The sequence below is a fragment of the Clarias gariepinus genome, chromosome 6 (assembly GCF_024256425.1).
Source record: "Clarias gariepinus isolate MV-2021 ecotype Netherlands chromosome 6, CGAR_prim_01v2, whole genome shotgun sequence".
In the NCBI taxonomy this organism is placed as follows: Eukaryota; Metazoa; Chordata; class Actinopteri; order Siluriformes; family Clariidae; genus Clarias; species Clarias gariepinus.
Genome location: NC_071105.1, coordinates 16,195,294 through 16,222,752, shown reverse-complemented (window position 1 = coordinate 16,222,752; position 27,459 = coordinate 16,195,294). Strand labels below are relative to the sequence as shown.

The following is a 27,459-nucleotide window of genomic DNA, read 5'->3' as shown; positions in this document are numbered from 1 at the left end:
CGCCTGCGCTTCTGGATTATGGCTTCTTTTTTGACCTATAGAGTTTTAGCTTGCAATGACGGATGGCACGGTGGATTGCGTTCACCGACAATGTTTTCTTTGAAGTATTCCTGAGCCCATGTTGTGATTTCTATTACAGTAGCATTCCTTTATGTGATGCAGTGCCGTCTAAGGGCCCGAAGATCAGGGGCATCCAGCATCTTCCGGCAATGACCCTTACGCACAGAGATTGTTCCAAATTCTTTGAATCTCAGGATGATATTATGCACAGTAAATGATGAGAACTCTACGCAGTTTTTCTCTAAAAAACTCCTTTCTGATATTGCGCCATTTTTTCTGTCGCAGCATTGGGGGAAATGGAATCTCTGCCCATCTCGACTTCTGAGAGACACTGCCATTCTGAGAGGCTCTTTTTATACCCAATCATGTTGCCAATTGACCTAATAATTTGCAAAATGGTCCTTTAGCTGATTCTTATATGTACATTTAACTTTTCCGACCTCTTATTGCTACCTGTACCAACTTTTTTGGAATGTGTAGCTCTCATGAAATCCAAAATGAGCCAATATTTGGCATAACATTTTAAAATGTCTCACTTTCAATATTTGATATTCTTCTTTAATTTGATATGTTATCTATATTTTAGTCTGAATAAAATATTGAAATTTGGAACTTCCACTTCCACATTGCATTCTGTTTTTATTCACAATTTGTACAGTGTCCCAACTTTTTTTTGTAATCAGGTTTGTATGTATTTATATTTTTTGTGACCAGTAGAAGTATCACCCTCAGGCTAGCTCAGGAGTGCTCGGAGTTAAACATGATAACAGTCAGCAGGTATGACTTCCTCTTGCCTTCCTTGCTACAAATGTTTAGATAAACCTGTTGCTAAAAATACTTTGCCAATTTTTAATTACCCCATGAAAGAAATGGGAGGCATTGTCCATGCTTGCCGTGAGTTTGGGCTCCACTGTCTTCTCGGCTACAATCCAGGAGGGTCAGCACTTATGTATATAGAACACAACACACAATACTTGGCATTGCACAGGCTCGGTTAAAGCCTCAGAGTATTTAAATGCATAAGGTCCTAGTAATTAGGCTAGTGCTGATCTTGTGCTCACATTATTCAGTTTTAAGCCTGAATCATTAGTGACTTTGCAGTATTAACTTTTGCTTTGTTAGATTTGTCTCCTTTGCTATAAAATGAATGGGGTTAATCCTGGGTAAAACTTACACAAGTTTGTGGAAGCGGTAAACTGATATAATAAACTGAGCTCATTATAATACAAGGTCATGTGCACCTATCCAGAATATCCTCCTTCACACATCGTGCTGCATGCCATGCCTCTTGGCACGCATGGCAGCTCACAGTGGCATGGCACTTTTCTCTTGTCTAGTCTTTGTTTATTTTGCCAAGTGCTCTTGTTTTGAGTCATGTCTTGTCTCCACCTATGTCTTGTCTTTGGTTGTTCTTTAGAGTGTGTTGTGTTTGTGCCCCTGGTTAATCCATACATTTAAGTTCTTGTGCCTCTTTCTTTAGTGCCAAGTATACATTGTGTAGCCTGTTTATTCTGACTGATTTTGGCTCTGTTCCTGTTTTCTTGTCCTAGCCCAATTTTTGACAAGAAGATCACATTTTTGATCTTCATGTTTGCTTTACCCTAATCAGAAAAAAATCATTTAAAATATCCTGAACTTGTTTAAACTATGCATTAAATGAAAATGCTAAAATATATTAATCTCATATGCTAGCAACTTTACATTTATCATAATAATAATAATAATAATAATAGAAGAATCATATACTACAGCTTTTCTTTCATAAGTATGTGTAATATACTGTACTGTTAACTAACATTGAAACTTCATAATATACCTCTGTTAGGTTCTTGTTTAGATATTCTTGCACTATGCCAAAACAATTACTCTTGTGCATTTCATATAAGCCTAAACAAAGTGAATAAAAAGTACATTACTAAAACTGGATTTTTTATAACGTAACTAAAATCATAATTGAAAATAAAAAAGGAAAACCACTACCTATACTGTAGACATAAAATTCTGATTTCATATGCAAGACTTTGCATGCTAATGAGGCTCAGCGAGGGGGCAACAACATTGACACCTGGAGATCATTAGTGAGAATCAGCAGGGTGTTTATTAGCATTTTTTAAATAAAAGGTTAAACTTACAGTCAGGAGGCATAACAGTTCATTGTAAATTAACCTAAAAATACATAATAATTTTTCTACATTCAGTGCTCCTTAAAATTTTATCTGAAACGCAAAGCCCCTCAAAAAGCAGTTTAAGGACCCAGTTTTTTCTGACCTTGGTATTATCATTTTCTGTATGGGTAAAGAGCTATTTTGGGACGTGGGACATTAAAGTTTTGACATTCCAGCAATAGCCAAACTCTAAAGTACTGAAGTGTAAATTTATGTCAACAAGGCTAAGAGTTCTGAAATTCTAGAGACAGTTTAAGTACAGACAGTTACTTCTCTAAAAGGTTTGGTAACTATATAAAGTTGTATATGCTTTATTATTTCTTGTTAAATTAAAAACATAATATTGAAAATGTTTCAGCATACTAATTTTACGACATATGTGCATTTCAGTGACTAGAATCTATCAGAATGTAAAATGAAATGGCTAAAATACAAGATAGTTCACTTTAAAACAGATGTATGATGTTATACCTTGAAAATTCAGTGTAGCATATCGAATATTATTAAATACAGACATGAGAGCCTATTTTACTGTAGATGCTTTGTCCCATTATTTTGCATGGCAGCACAATTTGAAGGACAGTAATGTTGTAATGTGTAGTGAGAGGTTGGAGGAAGGCAGGTAAATTTAGTATTTGCTTTTATTTTATTATATATCTTTGATTCATTAGCAGGGGTTCGAATCATAGTAAAGCAAGGATAATATAAATCAAAAGCAGGACTAAAGTAACTATATGCAGAAATACACTCGCAAAATAGGCTATAAGGACAAATTAAAGCAGAATTAAACAGAAAACATGGTGAACAGGTGAACACAATTGGGCAACTAACCATTGCCTGCATACTGAGCAAAGAGCAAGGTTAATACAAAATCAAAAGCAAACAATAATGCATTTGTGCTTTTTTTTTTGTATAACCTTCATTATACATGTTTATTTAGTTACTTATTTATCAGGGTCTGTGTGTCTCCACATGCTTGGTGGGTTTCCTCTAGGCGCTACGGTTTCCGCCTACAGTCCAAAGACATGCAGCTCAAGCTAACTGGCATTCCCAAATTGCCCATAGTGTGTGAATGAGCATGTGTGTGTGTGTGTGTGTGTGTGTATGTGTGTGTGCCCTGCGATAGACTGGCACCCCATCCAGGGTGTACCCCGCCTTGTGCACTAAGTCTCCAGGGACAGGCTCCAGGCCCACCGCGATCCTCTATACAGGATAAAGTGATATAGCCAACGAGCGAATGAGTGAGAACATTTCTGATTTTTAAACGTTAGATTCCATAAATCTTACTTTTAAATCTTGCAGAAAAATATCTGTAGGCCAGAAGAGAAAGCAGCGTATTATGTAAAAGGCCACTTTACAGACGAAAAAGAAAGAAAGACAGAAAGAAAGAAAGAAAGAAAGAAAGCTTCTGAGTTTTGTATGTATTAAAAAAGAAGCAGGTGCAACAAAGTCCTCAGGAGGACTGTGGCAGGTACTGGAGAACGTTCATTAAAACTTAGCAGCAAATTTTCTTCATAAGACTATATTTTAAGGAAAGTGTCATCACAACAATTATTAACTTTGTTTCATTAATTACTCTTCACTAACTTTTATAGTATTTTTTTATGTAGAATTTTTTTTAAGACATCCTTGCTCAACAGCAGTTATTTGCAGGTGCCTAAGAATTGTGCACAGTACTATACATTGGAGCTTTGCATAAAAATAGTGACAGATCAAAAAATAAATAAAAGTTCTGTCATTCCACTTGTCAAATAATTCCGTTGTCCCACTTATGCATGATATATATTTGCCATCTTAACAGTATCTGCAGTCTGAAAATCCTCCTCACACCTGGATTGGCTATGCTAAATTCATACCCTTAGGTGTGAACAAGCGTGTGGAAATGTGTGTGAATGTGTGTGTATGTCCCATTCAGGGGGTGTTCCAGTCTCACACCTCATGTTCCTGTGATAGGCTCGTGATCAGCATGACCCTGACCAGAATAAAGTAGGTGTCCAATATTTCTCTCTCTCAAATCAATTGTTAAATAAAGCGTGACAAATATTTGAAACAACCCAGTGAGGCAGAGAACAAGTTCTTCAGGACCGTGTCTAATGCGCTGTAAATGTTTTTGTCCCCCTGAGGCACAAGGCAAGATGTGAGAAGGGAAACATGATTGTATTCAGCTGGTGATCAATCACAAGTATTGATTAGTGTTTCCTGACGTGTAATGAGACATGCAGAGAAGGATGGTTTCCTTCACACACACATGCACTGAATGTACTTACTTGGACTTGGACTAGCCTGAGTGACTTCACTTATTCTTGTGCATTTATTGTAGCTTTTGTACTGATTCACAAAGCATCATATTCAGAGTATAATTACTATCCATTGCTGATAAAAGAGCTCATCAAAAGTGTCTGTAGATTGTATTTTGTATAATTATATGTTATTTAGAAGGTGAAAGTATTTTCTTATTTTTATTACTTTTGTTTCCACTCAAGTTATTTAAATAAAAGGCAATTATGTGGTTGCAGTGGTTATATTTTTGGGACTACAATTAAGGCAACTTGATTTGATAGTTAAACAGAATAGTAATTTTAATTGTAGAGTGTTACTTACTGTTCAATTGTTCAAGGTTACTCACTCACTCACTCTCACTCATCGTCTATACCGCTTTATCCGGTATTCAGGGTCGCAGGGAGCCTGGAGCCTATCCCAGGAAAATTAGGGCAGGGGGCAGGGTACACCCTGGACAGGGTGCCAATCCATCGCAGGGCTGTTCAAGGTTACATTAAACTTATTTATTTCTTAGTTTGTTTTCAATACCTGTTTCATATTATGTTTGGCAGTCAGTATATGTAAGTTTAAATGTTGCACAACTAATGCAATCTGAGTAATCAAGGGGAGATAACACAGGAGGTTTTAAGCGAATGCTTTTTTTTGTAGCACGTGATATAAGCCTTTATGTAATCTACAGTCAGAGATGTCGTCGTATTAATGTAATGCAGTCGGCTTCATTCGGAGTTCATTCATTCGCCTCGTTACCTACTCACTATAAATTGTCACCTGTTTCTTCATTCTGTGAGACAAGCGTTTGTGGAGCCTTCCAGCCAATCCTCTAAATGCTGAGGTTGAATCTGTTATGTAGCACATCCGCGACTGCTTCTGACCGCCTCGTTCCATCGCAACCCTTTTCTAAATTAACCCTAAATTTGAACCTGCCGTGTGTGTAATCTTGATTTTGAACTGTATTAACTGTAATTGGTTTGTGGATAAATTAAAGTGGACTGTGTAAGTTGTTTGACAAATGATTGTACACTAAAGAGGATTTTATTTTCCCCCCATTGTAGTAAATGTTTCGGCATAATAGCCTTCCAGAAGTACCTGTAGATCCTGCTTACGTTTTGTGTCTTTCCAGGTTTTATGTTTGTCACTAGGCACCAGTCCACCTACTCTGCTATTTGGTTCAACATTTCCTACTCATAGGCTCGCCATCCCCACCTTCATCTCACCTCCTCCCATTTCTTCATCACAGATCACCACCCTTTGAATGCAAGAAAAGGATAAGTCTCAGAGATATTTTCACATTGGGAGAGACCCCCAAGGAGTTCCACTTCATAATCCTTTATTCATTTTCAATAAAAGCCCAAATGTTTCGCTCCCTGTGTAGTGCTTTTCACAGGGAGTTCATTGAGTTCAGCCAAAAACATACCCCTGACACAAACAACAGTCCCAAAGTGCTAAGGTGCATAAAACACACAATTAAAATAGGTACCTTGCCCAGTTAACTGGAAACAAGAACAAGTACCATATGATTATTTTGAAATTCTTGTAAATAAACAGGTTTTTAGGAACTTTTTCAGGACCAAGCTTGGTCTCCCATTGTGAACAGAACATTTATTAAATAGATTTCTATATACGTGAAGGACTTAGTAACAGAATACGGATGAAGGAATGACAACGCAATGCTCAAAAAGCAAAAACAAGAATTGATTTTTTTTTACATTATATTCAAGTGTAAAAAAATACCAACAGGTGAGCTCTTGTTACCCCAAACCAGCAGTTGTGCCGCATAGTTTTGGACTGTCTGTAAGGAGCAAAGATATGCCTTAATAGGATAAGTAAAAGCAGCATTGCAATAGTCTATATTTGAGTTCCTCAATTTACAATCCAAACAGGGAATTTCTAAGTTTTGCAATATTCCTCAGGTGGAAGAAGCAAGTTCTAACTAATTGCTTCACATGGAAATCAAAGGTCATGGACAGGTCAAAGATTCCAGCTAAGTTTTGTACAATAAATTGCAATGAAAGAGAAACTCTTATTGAACTGTTTAACATTCCAAAGCAATAAAAATAGTTTTAATTCATTTTAGTTGTAGACATCCAGGCTATAATAGCATTGACAATTTTTTTAAAACAGACACACCTAAACCTACCAATAATCTCCGCGAGAGAAGAGTCCTGGGGGACCCCACAACTGACAGTAACAGTGTGTGAGCTAGACAAACCAACATAGGCCATAAACCAATTAATAGCAAAGCCACAGAGTAATAAAAACTATAAAACAGAAAAGTATGATCAACTGTATAAAATGATAAGCTAAGATCCAAGAGCAATTAAAAAATAATAATAATAATTCAGCAGCCATCATTTGAAATTCTAAGAACAGTTTTTATGAAGTGCATTTTACAAAATTCAGACAGGAATTTAGTTTAGTTAGTTTAGTTTATTTATATAGCACATCAGAAAAACAACTAGGCTTGTAGCTATTGAATATTTTAGTAATATTCAATATATAATTAATGTAATTGATTAATCGAGTAATCGAATAAAATGTACTTTTGCTTAATTAAATAGCAATGTAAAACATATAAGGACAAATAAGGATTAATTGGTTTTCTATTAAGAAAACTCAACTTTTATTTTTTAAAAGCATAGAGCATTTTATCAAAAATAAACATTGTCATTATTCATAATACAAAGAATAGCTTAATGCCCCTATCTCACCTATGCCGTTTGACTCACGGAGAGATGCGGTGTTAGGCACCGTGAGCTGCCGCGATTGCCCGCCTGATGTTACGCAAAGTTTTGCAAGGTCTGCAAGCTCCAGCAAGCATCAACCAAAAAAATAAACGTTAATATTTAAAAAAAAAAATTGCGTGGAAAGATGGAAACGTAATTGCTGCGCTAAAACTCGCTGTGAATCATGATGAACCGTACTTCCAGCCACCGTGCAGGTGAGATTAAAGTTGACTGAGATAAATTACAGCATTACAGTGCTATACATTCTTATTTTAAAGCCTTTTCTCAGATGCAAAAACTAAAGAAAAAATAAAAGGTATTTTAAATGAATTTAAGTATAAAAAAAACTAAGGCACACGGCAATGTGTGAAATAAATAATTATACAAAAACACTAAGGTGTGCAACTAAACTTTCAGAACTAAAAGTGTTAAAATCTACATCTCAGACATAATATATAAGCCTTTACTGACAATTTCTGCCATTTTCTCTTGCATGTTTCTTCTTCTCCTGGCTCGCTGATAATTTTATCGCTCCTTTCCATTTTGCAGACGTTCCATCAAATCAACACACAGCTAACTGTTTGCGTCTCCTTCTGTTTTGTGGGTAACGGAAACGCTTTTTCTTCGTCGGTGTTTAGTGGCGGCTTGCATCCGGAAACGCACTTTGTCAAAAGCGCGCCATCAACAAATAATTGCGAAAAGAAAAACATAACTCAAGCTTTTAAAAATAATTGAACAAAGCTTCAAGGCAGAAAATTTTGCCTTGATCATTTTTGGTAACCGAATTACTCAAGTTACTCGAGGAATCGTTTCAGCCCTAAAAACCACCATGGTTAACCAAAGTGCCTTACAATGCCAAAAGAGATCACACACAATCAATACAGTAAAACTCAGTAAAAAATAAAAGCCAAAGAATATAAGTGTGTCTTAAGTAATAACTTTAAAATTTCAACACTCTGAGCAGATCTTATGTGAGCAGGTACATCATTCCACAACTTCGGTCCCACCACTGAAAAAGCTCGCCCTAATTTTTAAATCTGGCTCTCGGAACATCCAGGAGCATCTGATTGGACGACCTCAGTGCTTCAACAGGAGTGCAGATATGTAAAAGCTTTGATGAATATACAGGCGCCAACCTATTTAAAATCTTAAAAACAAATTCTTCAAAATCTTAAACTCAATCCTGAAACGGACAGGAAGCCAGTGTAGTGAAGCTAAGACGGGGGTAATGTGCTCACGCTTTCTAGTTCCAGTTAAGAGTCGAGTTGCTGCATTCTAAACCAACTGCAAACGCTGAAGAGATGACTGATTCAATCCAACATATAAAGAGTTACAGTAGTCTTGACGGTATAAAAGCATGAATTACACTTTCAAACTCCTTACACGGAAGGTAGGGCTTGACTTTTGCCAGCAATTTAACATAAAACTTATATAACTTCAAAGCTGAAAAAGGCTCCATAGCCACAATTAAGAGTCTCCAAGGAAGCTTAGATATTGCCCTATAATTATGTATTATAGCAGCTTTTTTAAAGCAACACTTGCATGATTGCATGCAACAGGTGGGGACATTAAGAAAGAATTAATAGTTGACTACACCAAGGGCTATCAGAGTCAAATACTTAATAAAAGTCAAAATAAAAAATAAAAGCTAGTAAAAACTCAAAAGGTCATGCATAACTTTTGATCTAGCTCATTACATTCCTAAGTACATCTAAGTTAACCAGCTGAAATGAGTCCAAAACTGTTCAGTATACTAAACTGTTAAAATTGGAGCTGGACTTGGGGGAAAACGCTAGCCATGACGTTTTCATCCTTACACAAATAGAAAGATCAAGGAAAATAAAACATTGTTTATTGCATCAAAAATAAATTGTGTTCAGCCCTAGCATTTTTTATATTAATAAAATTAGAGAAAACATCTTTACAATAAACCCAAAGATGAACTTCATGCTTAGTACAATGGTGCTTAGCACCATTACTTTTCAAAGTCGAAGTCAAAAAGTCAAAGTAGTCTTAAGCAGAGGCATCTTAAAGCCAGAGCAGACTTTTTTTATCCAGGGTGCAGTATTAGGTCTAAGAATGTTCCAGGGTGCGACTTGGAAACAATAAACAATGAAGAGTAAAAGACGAAATGCTTAATACTAAAGTTGATATAAAAGTAACATCGTTCTCAGATTATTGACTGCAGTCCCAATGAAACAGTAACCTTGTTTAGACACAGAGAACATGAAATTTGTTAGGCATTATATCTAAGTAAAAGCAAAGATCAGATAGGACACTAATCAAACATTATAAGGATACACAATACCCAGAGTGTCCTTTCCAGAATGTGTTAGACCAGAGATGGGTTCTTGGAAACGTAGAAAGTCATCAGTACTAAGAAATTCTAGGGCTGCATCACATGCTACATCATTAACATGTAAATTAAAATACTAATAATCAAAATAATGACCAAAAAAGTCAGTAAAAGTAGACAAAAAGTGATGCATCATGGCATAATGGTCCATAGATTCAGTAAATGGTTACTTAAGTAAAGATCCAGTAAGAAGGGCTTAAATAAACCATTTTATCTATTTGTACTAGGTTCAAAAGGAGCAAACAAGTCGTACTCACTAATTGTGAGGCAAACTTTTTTTCTACAAATAACTGCAAGTCCATAACCCTGACCTAATAGCCGTGATGCACTGATAAAAGAGTAGTTTGCAGGGAAAAAGCCTGTTTAGATGGCTTAAAGGACTTATTTGCAATGGAACAAATATTTAACAAAGCCGTCTTAATGACAGGAGAAACTGTCAGAACCCTTGCACGGACAATCACTTGTGACAGTGCTCAAAGAATGAGACTGCACAAAAAATCTTTAAATGTAATTTTAGAAAGAGGTTGTCAGTCATAAATCCATACTGCAGAAACATCATGAGGCACAAAGACGAGTAATGGAACAGATAGAATGCACATAAGAAAACACAAAACATGAGCTAAGACACCAGGTATGCCAAACATGGGTGATCTTGCCTTTCCAATTATGCAGAGAATATAAAAGTTGAGTCTAATATAATAGTTGAAAACATCATCAATAAGTGAATTCACCAAAGATGATATAAAAGATACACGCCAGTGAATAAGAACGAACCTCTTTTTCTGTAAATATGTTTGTTCATAATTTCCTCATTTCCTGATTTCTTATCCATGCATCATTTCTTTACTTCCTTGAGGGGAGAAGCTAAGAGGCAAGGTAGAAAAGTAAGGGAATTAAAGGATAAGTTGAAAGACATAGATATATAGGAAGTAAGATACATTGAATATTCGTTTGTAGTTTCGAACATTTTTATATGATTTAATAGTCCAAGCAAGTATTGATATGCAAATATAATGGATGCTGAGTTTATTTATTTGTTTTTAGACCAGTGTTGGGGATTTGAAAAAGAATCTTAAAACTCTCAACTGCTCATGTCTCATTCAATGCTCACACAACCTGCTCATCGAGTGCTTACGTATGCATAGCCAGATATGAGAAGTGTTCAAGTTAAACAAAGACTTGTGAAGCAATTTCTCCTGAATAAAAGAGTAAAACATTTACAGAAGACTTGGCAAAATACAGTGATGAGACTCTTAACTGCAGTAAAACATTTGAATGCTGCAAATGGTTAAAAGAAATCCGTACATCTGTGAATGACAATCCTGCCCAAGGTGGCTTGGAGCCACTGCAGTCATTCCCATGAACATTCACAGTGAAGCCGGATCGTTGAAAACCATTGGATAACTGGTTGCCAATTTGTGGAAGAGATACTTGTGGAAGATCTGCCCATGGGAACTGTACACGCAATCATTCACAAATACCACTTGCACATTATTAGAACTCAGCTAGGAGCTAGCACACTCCAAGCCATTTCCACATGTTTTCATCATTAAAGGAGTTCCTGAGGGGCCAGCCGTGAAGCAGATCATGGCAATGTAAGAAAACTTTTTACATTGATGGTATCGGGGGTAAAAACATTAAAATCAATGAATGAATAAATAGCTGCTAATAAATTTAACAACTGAATGTCATAGCGATGTTCTTGCATATTACTTTTTTATCTATTGCATGACTCCAAAAAGGATTTTTAACACCCCCTTTAAGCAAAGTAAAAAATGATTACAAAAGCATCTGGTCATTCTTATCCTCACTATATTAAAAAGCTGCTTCCTTACTGGCAGCCTGCAAACAACATCTCGCAGGCCATAAATTCCCCACTGCTTTTTGCTCTGTGTCTCTGGAAATTTATAACTGAAATAAAGTTGAACTGTGGCCATGAAAATGCTCATATCCTTACCAGTAACACGGCTAACTGTTCTGCAGCAGCGCAGGGCCATAAATCAGGGCCTGCCTGGACGTGTCTGAGCCGAAACGTTTTCAGAGCCATTTACCACTGATAATGCCCCCTGGTGCTCAGGTCTTAGGGGTGGAGGTGCTGGGGAAGGGGGGTGGTGGGTGAAAAGCCCATGAATCACCTGTTCTTTCCATCATGAGCGCAGCAGCTACATCAGAGCTTTGGCTGACAGGAGAAACTCCATTAATCCCTAACACCACCTGGATAGAGATTTTCAGTACATTCTAAATAAACATCAAGAAGTTTTATCCCAAACATAGCATGTCACAATATTATGCATGCTATGAATCATTAATACTTAAGAATATTGTTCCAATCTCTGTATCTTATTTAGGATGATGCTACTGTAAGAAAGCTGGGTAGTTTGTCAATTAAATAGTAACTTTACTTGGATACAATAGATTTAAAGAGAATAAAAAGATGTTTAAAAAAGTTCTAATAAATTTGAAAATGAATCTGATGGTTATGACCAAATTCCTTCTAAAACATGTAGCATTGCTTGACTCTATAATAGTGGCATTGAAAAGAACTGATTTATAACCTTGCTACCCGCTGTCACCCAGATGCGGATGGGTTCCCTTTTGAGTCTTGTGTACCCTTAAGCTTTCTCACTTATATCATCTCATGGAGTTTTTCTTGCCACTGTCACCTCTGGCTTGCTTCAGAGTGATACACTTAAAATTTCTATCTGGCTTTCTGTAAAGCTGCTCTGTAACATGTCAACTGTTAAAGCATTACACCACTCAAAGGTTTGGACACACCTTCTAATTCAGGTCTCTCTTGGTTTTCAGGACTAGGTCGTTCTTTATTTTTATTATTTTCTACACTGTAGCACAAGGCTGCAGGCATGCAAAATATAAACTAATCTTTTCCAAACAGCTGATGTTGAGATGTGTGCTAATTGGTGATTTCTAAATTTGGTAATTCTAAGGCCTTGTTTACACGGGCGTAAAATTTTTGGATAAACATACGCGCTCTGAACGTCGAAGACGTTTATGTTGCGTTTTGTATTGGCGCTTGATTGACTTCTACACTGGCGTTCGTTTGGCTCTGTCCAAAATTCTCGTAATACGGCGACGTAGGGAGAGAAAAAATTGCAACCGCTACTGGGTTCGCTCTCTTTATTTTCCTTTTTCCTATGTATAGTATGTAGGATCATGGGATATATCCGGTCCTCTGAAGCGCACTTAAAGCTTTTTCCTTGCGTTCGTTGGGATTTGAACGCCAAGAAAAAGCTGCATGCGGCGTTTTTTTGACGCCGTATAAACGCGCAGCCGGACAAACGCTCGTTACCAAAGCCTGTGTGAACACTTGATCCGCGCTCACCGGCTAACCCGTGTGAACAAAGCCTAAAATAGTAAAGCAATGTGAGCTATATGGATGCTTAAAACTGTGGTGGAAGAAGCAGTTTTTGAGGCTTAGGGGCCTTTCTAACTTTTCTGAAGTTGAACTCTAACCAGCAAGATCTTGAGATCATAGCAAATCCTAGGGGGGGAGTATAAATAAGTTTGTTTGAGTTTGGTCTGGTTTGTCATGGTTTAGAGAAATCATGGCCATCAAATTCTCGGAAGTTGGAAATGTAGTTGCAGACTTAAAAAAACATCATAGCAGTGTACAGTATATGTTATTCAGGCAATAAGTAGGTTAATCATAGCGGTTCTTTGGGACTTTGTTGGTGGTTTGTGTCTCTTCATAATGGATTGTGAAGTCCAAAATTATGCAATAATTTTAACTCCAAATTTGTTAGGTAGACCTTGAATGTTCATAGACAGTGCAGGACAGTTTGTCATGAGTTACCATGATTTGTAGTGGAGTCAATTTAATTGCCCAGTTTTTTTTACTTCATAGCAAATAAACAAACAAACAACATTTCTATTTACTAGCTGAACATGGAGGCTTTGTAAAATGTACTTCAAATAAATTATATGTAATTATTTTAATTTATGGCATAATTATTTTTCAGATCAAGTAAAGCAAGAAACTTATGGAATCACTCAATAGTGAAGAAAAAAAATGAAATAATGAAATTGCAATTTGCATTTCTTAAACCAATACAATTCTAAAAATGCTAATTAAACTACAGTTAAAGAGAGTGCACACTAGAGGTATAACAATGCACATATTAAACTTAACGTTCGGTTTAGTGCGAGTTGTGTTTCTCGTGAACAGTTTAGCTTTAACTAGTGCTAGGTGATTTTCTTTATTAATATAGACAACTCGAATGCTTTAACACTATTTTTTAAATGTTCTAATCAAGTTTGAACATGTTCATACAGTACTGTACTGTATATACACACATTTCGTTTTTATTAAAATGTCAGTAAATTCTACTGAAAAGTTTAAGCCAATATTTTATATATTTTATTTTAAACAATGTGATGTGCCTGTATGTGCGCTCGTTATGTGATCAAGGAATTATGGCCAGTTTGCCATTGTTAACAAGTTTGTACAAAATATGTGTATACAAGTTAAACTTATAAAGAAAAAAAAGAAAAGAAAAAAAAAAACTTTTTTAAAACTTCATTCTATAGCAAACATAAGAAACCCTGACTTTTGTGTACTGTTACATCCCCAGTGCTTATAGACCCAACAAGCTGTTGGACCCAGCTAATTGAAAGGCGACATGGCCCCAGCAAGAGAGTTGTCAATTGAAACAATGGAGGGGATTATAAAACTCCTTCAAGACAGAGTGTGGCAAAAGATGTTAGTTTTCCCAGTTAGTTAACTGTCTAAAACTTTTTGCGAATATAAACAAAATAGAAAGGGTATATAAGGAAAACATGCGGCCAAAGAATATGTCAAAGCGTCAGGATATAAAGCATCTGCCTTTAAAAAAAACATATGCCTTAAAAAACATAAAATGCACAACAAAACTAATAAAAAACAAATTGGTGGAATTAGGAATCAATGTCTGTAGCAAAACGGTAAAAATAATCAAATGAAAAAAAAAACAGGGTTTAAATTTTAAAAATCCAAATGAAAACCAACTCTAAAACCTAACCAGAGGAAAACAAGGTTTGGTGGAGTGTGGATGGTTGAATGAAAATCATATTTAGTGATGAATCACAAATCTGCACTGGCTACACTGGCTACAGAGATGATATGGGAACGTTTGTCTGGTGCCGTTCTGATGAAACATCCTGTATAAAGATGACAGCCTGAGGAAAACAATCAAATTTCCCAGCTCATTCGTGAAGAGGGGTCACATGCCAGCTAAGGGACGAGGGCAGATGGAAATCATTCTATCAATAGTCAGTGCACAGGTGTACACTGATTTTTTTTCGCTTCCCTCATTTCATTAATAGTTAAGATCATGGTGATGAATTTTTTTTTCAGTATCATATTGCATCTTTAGACAGAGTAAAGAGTGTTAAAGCCTTTAAACTCGAAGACATTGCCAACAAACAGTCCAGATAAAAAGAAATTATGAAAATTTATGTCGTTTAAAACAAAAAAGAAATATTTAATGAAAAGGCTTGATGCTGCAAAGCTTATCTATCTATTATTCGTGTTGATTCCGCATCAAAGAATTCAAGCCAAGGTGGAGAAACAAAATACTAATTTATTTATTTAATTTTTATAATACAAATAATTTTGATTCCATATTTTTTAAACACTGAGTCCATATTCTTTTCTTTCCTTAATCAGGAAAAATATGCCATTAATAATAATTAAAATAATATAATAACCTTTTATTTAATAAATGTCCTCCAGGTACTCCGGTTTCCTCCCACAGTCCAAAGACATGTAGATTAGGCTAACTGGCATTCCCAAATTGCTCACAGCATGTGAATGAGTGCATTAGTGTACAGTTTGTACTGTTTGTTTGTGTGCCCTGCAATGGATTGGCACCCTGTCCAGGGTGCACCCTGCCTTGTGCCCTAAAGTCTCCTCGGATCGGCTCCAGGCCCCCCGCGACCCTGAATACAGAATAAAACGGTATAGACGATGAGTGAGTAAGTTAGTATTTGATGTTTGTTTTCACAAAACCATATTGTTTAGCAATTAAACACAAATGGTTTCCTTCAAATCTTTCATTTGTTAATCTGCTTTACAGTAAAAAACAAACAAAAAAATACTTAGTGAACACCCTTTAAGTGTGATTATTTTATAATTTTTGCCAGGGGCTGTGTATCTTTTTAATGCAGTAAGACAATTGCATTAGAGAGTACTGCAATATGAAGGAACAGGCATTACTGTGCTCATTATACAAATGTTCAAGCACAAATTTGAATTATTTGGATTATAAACAGTAGATTGAGTTGTAAGATCATGCTTCTAGCCTAATCGCTGCCTATAATAGTATTCAACAAAGGTATATTCCCACCTTAAGCCCCAGGTACCCAGCATACATACAGATCCACTTTAGCCCTGATAAAGCAACTACTAAAGATAAATGAGGGTATGTCAAAAGACTAATCTAATAATAACCACTCAGATCAACTTGGGAATGCAACTAACGACTATTTTGATATTCAAGTAAGCTATTGATTATTATTTAGTTATTAGCTTATTAGCCAAGATTGAATTTAGATCTATCTTATTTTTGGCCTGTGCTAACCAACAATAAAGAGTAAAATGATAAATTATTAATTTAAAAATACCTCTTTTAAAGTTACAAAATGATCATTTTTGCTGATATTTTTTTTAAACCAAGTTAATGGAAAGTAAGAAAATATAGTAATTACTTAATATTTCAAAACAGCAGATGGCCATTTAGTCGAAAATTAAAATCACATCTTTATGCTGATGCTATCAGCTATTAGGAATTTAGGCGTTTGAGATCAGCGCTGCCACACAGAGACAGAAACACAGCCTCTGATTGGTCATAGATCAAGATTTAATTATTTGTTACATGCTTTCAGTACATAGAAATACAGTAAAAAACTTTTTTTTTTTCCCATATCCCAGTAAGGAAGCTGGGGTTAGAACACAGGGTCAGCCAGGATACAGCCCCCTGGAGCAAATAGCTTAAACGCCCTTGCTTAAGGGCAAATGGAAGCCTGGTGGTGCTGGGGCTTGAACCTTCGACCTTCAACCCAATAGCCCAAAGCCTTAACCAGTTAAACTCAGCTTCAGATTGGTTTAAATGAGAGAAGAATAGCCTCTTATTGGTTGATAAGGCAGGAGCAGTCTCTGAATGGTCTATAGTATCAAATTGTGGACAACTTTTTTAACTTTGTAAAATAGATAAATTAAGCACATTTATTTTTCACTTGTCTGATCAGACATGAGGCATTCCGAACAACAGGTTTACTTCGTTTGGGCAAGCTTTTACTGTATGTCAAGCACTGGATGACCAGCTCACCGAGATGAGACCTTAATATCCACATGCCGCCTGTTCAGAGAATCCTATCTGCTGCCCTGATAGGCAAGGTCGAGTTTGCAAATATTAAAGTTCATAACATTATTGGGTGAGTTAATAGTGAAAATCTCCCACACTTTGCAGGTTTATGGGCACCAAGTTATTGCCATTTTGCTATTTTTCATTTTACTCTTATATGTGGTAATGCCTACATGTTAGAACATTTAGAGTTAGCATAAAAACACACACAATCATTAATTAAAGATTTTCATAATCAAAGATTTTTAATGAACTATGTTTCTATGTATAAAATACATTTTCATTGCATCCCTAATATCAATCATTTCTCCAATGCCAGAACTTTGGTACGTAAAAAAGAAAATTCACCTGTAATTTTGACTTCAAAGGGAAGTTAAAATGAAGTGATTTATGCATGAAAAAATGATGAAGAATGACCTTTTGCATACTGTCTTCTAATGTGGTCATTACCAATTCCCATCCATTAAATTGTTCTCGCATATTGTACAACATCTGTTCATCCATCTTTCTCTTCAAGCATCTTTTTGAACTACTCTATAGTAAATGCGGCATCACAAGACAGCAGAACATAGTTAGAGCAAGGCTCAAGTACCCACCTTCCCTATACACAAGTTCACACATGCCCACAATTAGTGTCATTCTGATTGACAGTTCAAAGAAATGCTATTCTATCGACCCACAGCTAAATGTATTCTCTCAACCTCCACAATATGCATGGCATCACCAGGGCTCACAGTTGAGCGCCTCATGATGAAGCAAATTACTTGCTGTTTATTCACTTTAGACATTTTACAAGTTGTACAATTAACACAGCAAAGTGACGCACATTGGAGTTTTTGATTAGCTTTGACAAAACTAATCTAAACAACACTAAAAGGGGATGCTCAGGTAGCATTTTTGAGCCATTTCAAACAACACCAAAAAAAAAAAATGCCTGATGCATTTGTTCTATTTTCAAATGTCCATTATACATTCAAGCAACCAATAAATCAATATGTACTACCTGGCTTTAAGATTTAATTGTCCACCTTTAGCTTTAACTAAGGTGTACAGTGTGGTCGCTAATTCATGTGTGAAAATGATTTCTCATGCTACCAGAAACATACTTACACAATTTGAATCCTGAAATATGTCTGTTCCATCAAAGAAAAAACTCAACTGATGTGAAAACCTGGCCATTCAGTACTTTTATATAGTCGGCTGACTTCATTTTATTGTCACATAACATTGCCGAGCCTAGACCTGAACAACTGAAGCAACCTCAGATCATAACACTGCCTCCAGAGGTTTGTACAGTGGCCACTATGCATGAAGGGTGCATTACTTCATCTGCTTCCCTTCTCACACTGTCGTGCCCTTCACTCTGGGAAAGTGTCAATCTGAACTCGTCGGACCAATCATTTAAAGTCCAATTTTTTTGATCCCCAGGAAATTTAAGCGTTTTTTAAATTGTTAACATGATAACGATCTTACTTTCACCATTAAACATAGCTGTGATTCCTACTGCCAGTTTTTTACCATGCATCATTACTAAGCGTTTGAGTGATCTTCATTTATGGACCACATTTCTTTCATGGAAATTAAGTTTCAGCAGAGTCCTTACAGGTTTTACTAATGTGTTGGACAGTTCGTAATCCATTTCAAGTAATTTAAAGTAATTTTCTTAATTGTTTTCTGGACTTGATGCAGGCCAGTAATTTGACCCTTTGGAAGTGGTGATTTTCTTTTTGGGCAATGTAGTTTTGAGTTGTCTGCTGTATCCAGAAGTCATACCCATAAACCACTGTATAAAACAGCATGATACAGCCCTGAGTTACAATCCCTGGAATGTGTCAAGGTTGAAGATGGACCATTCCCCCCAGCAGGGTATTACAAAGCCTTTGACTCTAACACCTATCTATTTCCCATCTGAAAGATCCTCCATAAAAATGGCTCATAAAATGCACAAGTGTACTTGAGCTAGCCTGAGAGCTTGCAAACAAGAATCTCTATTCCAAGTCCCAAAGTCTGTGTCTCACCAAGCAGGGGATTAACAAGCATAAAAAGAGAGTCAACTGATTCTCATTAGCTCAGAAGATCTAATCACAATGCTGTTTGACAGAGCAGACATTCAAGGCCAGGGAAGTGGAAACACACAAAGCTCATCGACGTTTCTCCATAATATTTTGGGTGATATTTTTACAAATTTAATGGATATTCAGGGTAAAACTGGCAGCACTGATGTCCTGGTCCCAGACTCACCAGTTTACCTGTAGATTTAAATGGCGGTAATGTTTGTTTCTGTACAATATGCAGAGGTAGTGACCTCTGCGCAGCATGGGGCTCATGTTAACGTGGTCTCACTATCACAACCTGAGATTTATTACAAAATCATGTTTCCACCATCCTTCATCAAATTTTCTTTTATCCATAACCACTGTCAAATTTTCTCTTTATCTTTAACCACTGTTTTTTGAATCCATACACACTAATAGCATAATTGCCAGTGCATATATCATATTCCACTGATTTATACACACTGAAATAGAATATTGTTTTGTGATCTTGTTCACAGAGCAGGCTAGCAAAATCGAATAAGGGAAGAATTTGTGGAGTAGTAGGAATTTGAGCTTGGATGATTTGATTTTGATATTGATTTGATATCAGTTGTCCAGTTGTATATCAAAAGCCTTGAAAAAAAAAAACATCATTTAATATATTTATTTATTTAAATTAAATGTCTTCTGGAGTGTGCACAGTATGTGATATGGATTGAAAGGATTATAGCAAGACATGTCAGTTGGACATAACCACAGAGATTTACTTTATTGTGGATAACCTAACTCACATCTTCTTTTGGAGTGCCTGCACATGCACAAGATTTCCCATGTGTTTATGTCCAGCTAACATGCATTGGTATGAAAAATAATGAAAACCTTTTGAATGTGCGGTAGTCCTGTTTGCAGAGAGGGAGCCATAAGAATGCTTTTATTCCCGGATTATACATGATAAGTTGTTGCACCTCTCAACTGCAGCTGGACTTGCCGAGCATGCAAGGAGGCTATATCATGGCCAAGGTTGACTTTCTGGTACTAAAGGACAGATTTTTGTATAAAATCTAATTTATTAAATATTTGACAGAAATATTTTTTGTAATAAAATTATATGTGCAGTGTTTCTTTTGTTTATGATTATGCATTTGTTCATAACATATGTGTATCTTTGAAATGCATATGAAAGATATGATGAAGACCCATCAGTATCTGAACAGAGCACATGAACACAGAGCTGAAAAATAATTAAAACAAGGCTTAATCTGTATCTAAAAAAAACTGAAAAACCCCACAATAGCTCCGCTGAAATTCAGGGTCATGTTTCAAAGCTGTGCGATCCCTATGGTGCTGAGAAAGACTCCCTGTCGATGCACTCTCTTGAGCAATGACAATTTGAACACATTGCTTTGACCACTTTCCTTGCATATATTAACAGCTTGAAGTTTTCTACAAAAATCAGTCAAGCATCTGGTCTACAACTGCAGCAATGTAAAGACATGCAGACATGCTGTATAGACAGAATTAACTTTCTTTACAGGTTTATTCTGGGAATTTAGAATACTAATTCCTGTTAATACTAATAAAAGCACCTGTTACACCCAGTTTTTTTTTATTATTTATGGAGGTGTATTAAGTTAGGGTATTAAGCAACAACAAATAATAATTAGGAAACCATTATCCTACTTGCTTAAAACAGGAAGTATGACCCCAGTGTACCTAGCCCGTAAGGTTAATTAACGACATTAAGGATAAACACACAGTTCTAATCTTTGAAGAGGTATGAGGTCTGTAAATTGGTCTTAATATTAATATAAAGTGTATTTACATTTTTAAAAATCTTTATTACATTCATTTCAGAATTTGCACAACAAAATAGTTTAAGGTCACAAAGAAACTGTTAGGATGATGTCATTGATATCTCTTTAAACCTTTTCATCACTTTTTTATCCAAGAGACACCAAGCAGCTACACAGCCTATGATAAGTAGTACTACTTATAAGCTACTTTACTACTGGAAACATTAACGCTTAAATAAACGTCATGTTAATGGGGTAACCTCAGAAATAGAAATTTGATAATAAGGTTTATGAACCCCAGCCTACCTGGTTCTATCATAAATCATACCATGGTGTTGACAAAAAAGAAAAATCTCTGAGAATCTCTGAATCATGACATCACCTCTAGTATAGAGATGTTGAAAAAGGCCTGCAGCAAGCTTTGCGTTAGCTGCTGCTGATCAAAAGGAGCTCAGCAGACGTTTTGGAGTGAAAGCCCTGGTTATTTTAATGTCATACTGAAAAGTACAAAGTTCCCCTTCCTACATTAGCTGATAGTGCTGCCTCGTTTAAAAAGTAAATCTTGTTTATGTAGAAAATGGATGAATAGGAACCTACTCTAATGCACCTCATGCATCTCAGTATAAAGACCTGTTTGAGGACTGTTCATTCATTCATTCATTCAGTTTATCTTTAGCAAATGCTTTATACTGGTCAGTTTTGTAGTGAATTTACAGCTTGAATGAGATGCCACTCCCCTGCTTGCATAGGCACAGGACAAACATGCATAAAACAGAACAATAGGCCAAGCTCTGTGACACTGTGACACTTTCCATATGTTTATACACATTGTATAAAGCCTGATTATTGGTCAATAAAAATCTCACATCTCTTCAATAATAAACCCAATATAAAACCTCATTAATGGATATATAATTATGTCTGAATCGTATGATAAATATAAGGTTAAATACCTGCTTAATGCAATAATATGCTCTTCAATATGCCACGTTGCAATAGAATGATGATATCATTCTTTCATAATTTTATTATTTTGCTACAGTGATTCTTACTTACAATATAATTTTTTCATAAGCTTTTCTTTATTAAATATGCCACAAAATGCATATTGTTTAATGGCTTGGACTTTAAATGAACATTTTACTAGACCTCAAGGTAAACAATATACTAATTTCAGACCTATTCTCTTATTCTATTGGCAGTTTATTTTGACACTTCCAAGCTTGAAATTTAAACGGAAAAAAATACAATCTATTCATTCATTCATTCATTCATTCATTATGTACCGCTTATCCTTGACAGGGCCACGGAGGTCCTGAAGACTATCCTAGGTGACTAAGGGCATGAGGCGGGATACACCCTGGACAGTGAGCCAATCCATTGCATGGCATGCACACACACATTCACACACACGCACACACACACACACACACACACACACAAACACACTCAGTACGGAAACCCACTAAGCAAGAAAAGAATATGCAAAATCCAAAGGAATCATACTCTTGAACCTGGAGATGCAAGGCCACTATGCCAATCTAAAAATGGAAATATTGGTTGAATTCCTATGTTTAGGGTATTAAATGGAGTATGTATGTGAATGCTACAATTCTTTATTTCTCCTACAATTGTTTAAACCTTTCATTTAGAACTAATGTTACCTCAAAAAGTTATTATGCTTGTATATATATTTTTTATACTGTATCTTTGATATGGTGTAGTATTATACCAACATAAACCCCCAGTCTGTAGCATATGGTAAATTGTAACGCTACTATTGAAAAGCAGCATGATTGAGTTCATGAATGCTATAATAAAAACTACTGAGACCAGTCATCAAGTGATTCAACAAGCAGTGGCATATTTTCCCAGATTGGCCTTCACAGTGCTCATGGGCCATTTCAAAGATACATATAGGTGATTCAGATTACAGCCTCCTGCTGGTTTTGTTTTGGTGTGACAGTCACGACCTGTGGTCTGTTGATTGGGCCAGGGTCTTGGTCTGTGTAGAAATAAAACACTCAGCAAATCACTGCTGAATGCAACCAAGCATGAGAGTAATTGTAACTTTGGGACTCTGTTATTGTATGTTTGTGAGAGAGAAACTTTGAGTGATTACGGCTTAATCAGGAGACAATCCTGCAGGACACCAAGGACTTGCATAACCAGGTTTCAGCCATTTTTATATTTGTGACCAGTAAAGTAAGGTCAAAGCATCATGTGGAGAACCTGCCATAAAGTTAATGTCAAATACCATACATGAAGAATTATTTTAGACAAGTAACTATAATGTGGTGGAAAGGAAAAAAAATATTAATTGATTTAAAAGTAAATCATACAAGTTATGGAACAGTCAAGTAATTTGATAAATCGATTTAATTAAACGAGGGTTCATTTTTAGAAAATTCCAAGTTTGCTATTTATTCTCATGCTTGTAATTTATCATTTATTATTCATACCACAGAGCTACAATTAACATAACAGATGGTGATGCATGTGGGTGGAAGAAACAAATGTCCATTGATTAAAAAGAAAGTTGATGAAAAGCTATTAAAATGAATCTGATCATTAGAAATGTAACTTGATAATCATTACAGCAGCATGGTAATAACTATCACAATTCATTATCACCATTATTTGGCTCAATATTGACATCACAGTTAACAAACATTTTTTAAATGAATCTTTAATTTATCGTGCTAAATTACCAGAATCACAGTGTGGTGCGTTATCTTGGCTTTCTTCAATTGTATTAATATTGTATTGGTATACAGTCATACCACTGTGTCGTCACTCATCTAATTACATCACTTCCCGAAAAATGTCACCATGAGTCAGTAGCTTGTAAAACTTAGGAGTTTACCTTGGCAAGCACTCTGTGAATGAATAAAAAGCCAAAAATGGCTCACAGATGCGTCATATAGGTGTAAATGCATATAGGCCTAAATACTCCTCTGAGGTTATAATATAGAAGAACGTGTGCCAGGGATATGAGTCATGCTTCAATTTCCGTTGGGACAGATTTCTTGCCCATGTCATGGTGCATGAGGCATCATGGTGTGCGAGTCCTTTTTAATGCAGAGCGACTGTGGATCACTTCTGAGTTGTACCTCAGCTACTGAAGCCTGTTAGAATTATTATAACAGCAGGATGACAGAGAGAAAACATGCCAGAAATAATAAAGGACATTTTTTTTTTTAAAGAAAATGCCATAGCAGCCCACTTTAGCTAGCACTGAAACTTAATAACACTAATCAAACCTATGCATGGGCTAATGAGCTGTCAGCTGTGCTAAAAGAGATGAAGAAGCAAATAAATGTCTGAAAATGAACCGGTTTCCTTTTAGAAATAAAAACAAAAATAAAAAAAAAAATATTTTTTTTTTTGTTTAATGTAGTCATGCATCGCTTAGCCTTCACTGTCTATCATTCAAATTACTAAACATAATATTCCAAGGGATCATGACTGTCCATTGAGAAAGACAGAAAAGGAGGTTGAGAAAAAGAGAGAGGGAGAGAAAGAGAGAGAAAGAATGAGCCTGCTCTCACACTCTTCATCAGTGTTAATGAACAACATTAAGTGGGAGAAACTGAAAAAGTTTGAGAGATATTGTGTAAAACAACGACAGGAAAGAGAGAAACAGAGACAGAGAAAGTGTTAAAGAGAGAGACGGAGAAAGAGAGAGGGCATTAAAGAGAGGGAGGAACAGAGAGAGAGAGAGAGAGAGAGAGGGCATTAAAGAGAGGGAGAGAGAGAGAGAGAGAGAGAGAGAGAGAGGGAGAGAGCTCTCCAGCAGTGTTAATCACCACCAATGTGTTTGCTCTGTTTATGATTCAGGCCTCGGCATCGACACTTGAGTAGGATTTCATTAGTGAAGGGAAGGGCGATTTACCGGATTAGGAACGACATGCTATATTCTAAAATCTCTTAAACTGTGGAGAGAGAAAATAAACCTATCTGAGAAATAAGCCTTTTAAAATGTTTTGCTTTTCAGACATAAAATGCAATAAATAATACAAATAATACAATTTTAATAAATAAATGCATGCTCCTCCCTGACAAGGGAAAGCCTCATGTATAATGAAATTGCATAGCTGTTCATGAGAGCTCTTTAATGCTTCAAAAGGTTCTGCATATTACTGTATTACACAACATATAGAGAACACTAATTTGCTAAACATCCTTGATTTTAACAACAAGCACATTGTCTAAATGAGCCTTTAATAGCAGTACCAGAAAGCCTTGAGTTTTTTTTTTCTTTGACAATGACAAATAAAAGAGAATTTTAAGACAATGTAGTTTGACTGCAACAGCCTTGCATAGATGCATTTGTGCAAAGAGGAATCAATTGTTTCTTGAGTAAGATAAAAATGGAGTACGGTTGATTAATTGCATTCATTTATTACATATTCAGTACATTTGTGCCGAGCCAGTTATACAGGTACACAATGAGCTTATTTGGCACTGACAATGTTTTGTTCTTCTTAAGTTAAAGAAAAAAAAAAGACCAAACTGTAAAGACCAAACTGCAAAGTCAGGGGTATCTGTCTCTCACATAAGCACACGTTATTGTTGCATGGTTACAAAATCCCTGAAACAGTCACAGCAATAAACACAGTGCCAAGCATACAACAGAGTGGCCAATTTCATAATCAAGCTCCTTGTGTTTGTGTGTGTTTGAGTAGGTGGTGGTTGTCTAAAACGCAGCACCTCACACTCTCATCTCTGCAGCGGCTTCAGCCCGGATTAATCCATCCATAGTGTCTGCTCTCATTTCCTCAGATGGTGCAAAATACTATCATATTCAACAACAAGCGACTGCTGCTCCATTACAATACTGCAAAATGCATGCAGATTCAATCTGGTAGGCTGAAGTTTCTTGTCATGTGTCATGCCTAATGCTTTCAACAGGACTGACACTGAAGACTTGCTGCATCCATTCTGAGTCATGTATGTGCTCTTATGCAATTCTGAATGCAACAGACTTGAAACACGCAGACTGTACAACCAAAGGCATGTAACAGGTATTTTAAGCACAGGAGTTACATGTTTGTTTGTTTGTTTGTTTTTTATTCAGAAAAAAAATGTAATAAACATTTGACAAACGAGGGAGGAGGTTGTATTTTAACCCGTGCAAACTGCTCGGTGGATGTCATGTGTGTTATAAGAAAGCATGCACACACACACACACACACACACAAAAAAAAAAAAAACCCGCACGTGCAGTTGTAGATACCTGAAGTGTTCTTTTCGCCTTAAAATCAGAGCAAGATCATGTGAGCGGTGCGCATTGTAAACTCACGCTCTCTCCATGCATTGATGCTCTAGGATCTGTGTCCCCTGCTGTATCTCGTGCGTGCGTGCGCGCGCTCTCTCAACAGCAGCCGCGTCCCCTCTCCTCTCTCTCCTTCTCTCTCTCTCTCTTTCCCTCTCTCTTTCTCTTCAGTCGTGTCCTGTTTTCTTTCCACAAAAGTCTTAAAGCAGACAGAAAATCCCCCAAAGGCGAATTCAAAGTATATTCCTTAAGCACGAGTGCAGGGTCCGCTCGACGAAACAAATCGGGCTTCTGTCGTCCGTGTGCGCGCGCCTCTCCGTGTGACGCGCGGCAGCTCTGTTCTCTTTCCGCTCTCTCTCTTTCTCTCTCCCTCTCACTCACAGACTCTCTCGCTTTTGCTCTGGACACCGGACGTGTTTCCTTTGGCAGTGTTTCCCTCTTGGTCCTCTGCTCCAGATCCCACGGTGTTTGCTCTTCCAACACGCATGATTAAACTTATCACGAGGATAACGTGTGTCACTGTTTAAAAAAAAAGAAGAAAAAATCGCACCCACCTGATTAAACTTATCAGCTAATTAATACACCACTCACAACTCTGACTGGGTTTCTTCACACACACCCAATTCAATTTACTCACTCACTTATCATCTATACTGCTTTATCCTGGGTCATGTGGAGCCTGGAGCCTATCCCCAGAGACATAGGGCACGAGACAGGGTACACCCTGAACGGAGTGCCAGTCCATCGCAGGGCACACTTACACACACACACACACACACACACACACACACTACTGGCAATTTGGGAATGGCAGTTAGCCTAATCTGCATGCCTTTGGACTGTGGGAGGAAACCGGAGTACCCAAAGGAAACCCACCAAGCACGTTCATAGAACTCCACGCACACAGACCCAAGGCGAGAATCGAACCCAGACACTGGAGGTGCAAGTTGACAGTGCTAACCACTAAGCCACCATACAGCTTAGTTCAATTTTTTTATTTGTCACTTTTAACAGGGCAGCAATGGTACAGCACCTCCAGGGTCCGGGCTCGATACAGGATAAAGCGGTATAGATGATGAGTGAGCACTTTTAACAGTACTCATTGTCGCAAAGCAGCTTTACAGAATCGAAAGATAATTAGGTAAATTAGAATAAAATCTGCGAGAAAATATGAATGAATCAGAATGATCAGATTGTCCCTGATGAGCAATCCAAGGGCTATGATGGCAAGGAAAAACTCCCTTTAATCTGAACAAGTCTTGAGAGAACCCAGACTCAACAAGGAACCCATCCTCGGGTGATATCAGACAGCGGGAATTAATCAGCAGTCGTAATGAGTGTTAGGCAGGTGGAGGTTCAGTATAACAAGAAAGGTGTTCAAGTTATTATGGAGTCCATTTTCGTTATTAG

The 27,459-nt window shown here is 36.7% G+C and overlaps 1 protein-coding gene across 3 annotated transcripts in view; it reads right to left on the bottom strand.

The window, feature by feature from the left end:
* Positions 1-26,413, bottom strand: part of ptprfa (protein tyrosine phosphatase receptor type Fa) — a 244,962-nt gene extending 218,549 nt beyond the window's left edge. For 2 of the 3 annotated variants that reach the window (XM_053499332.1, XM_053499336.1), the window contains exon 1: positions 26,011-26,413. The gene's annotated coding sequence lies outside the window, so the exon portion shown is untranslated. The remainder of the gene's footprint in view (positions 1-26,010) is intronic. The other variant, XM_053499333.1, reaches the window with a different exon arrangement.
* Between the last annotated feature and the right edge of the window lie 1,046 nt (positions 26,414-27,459).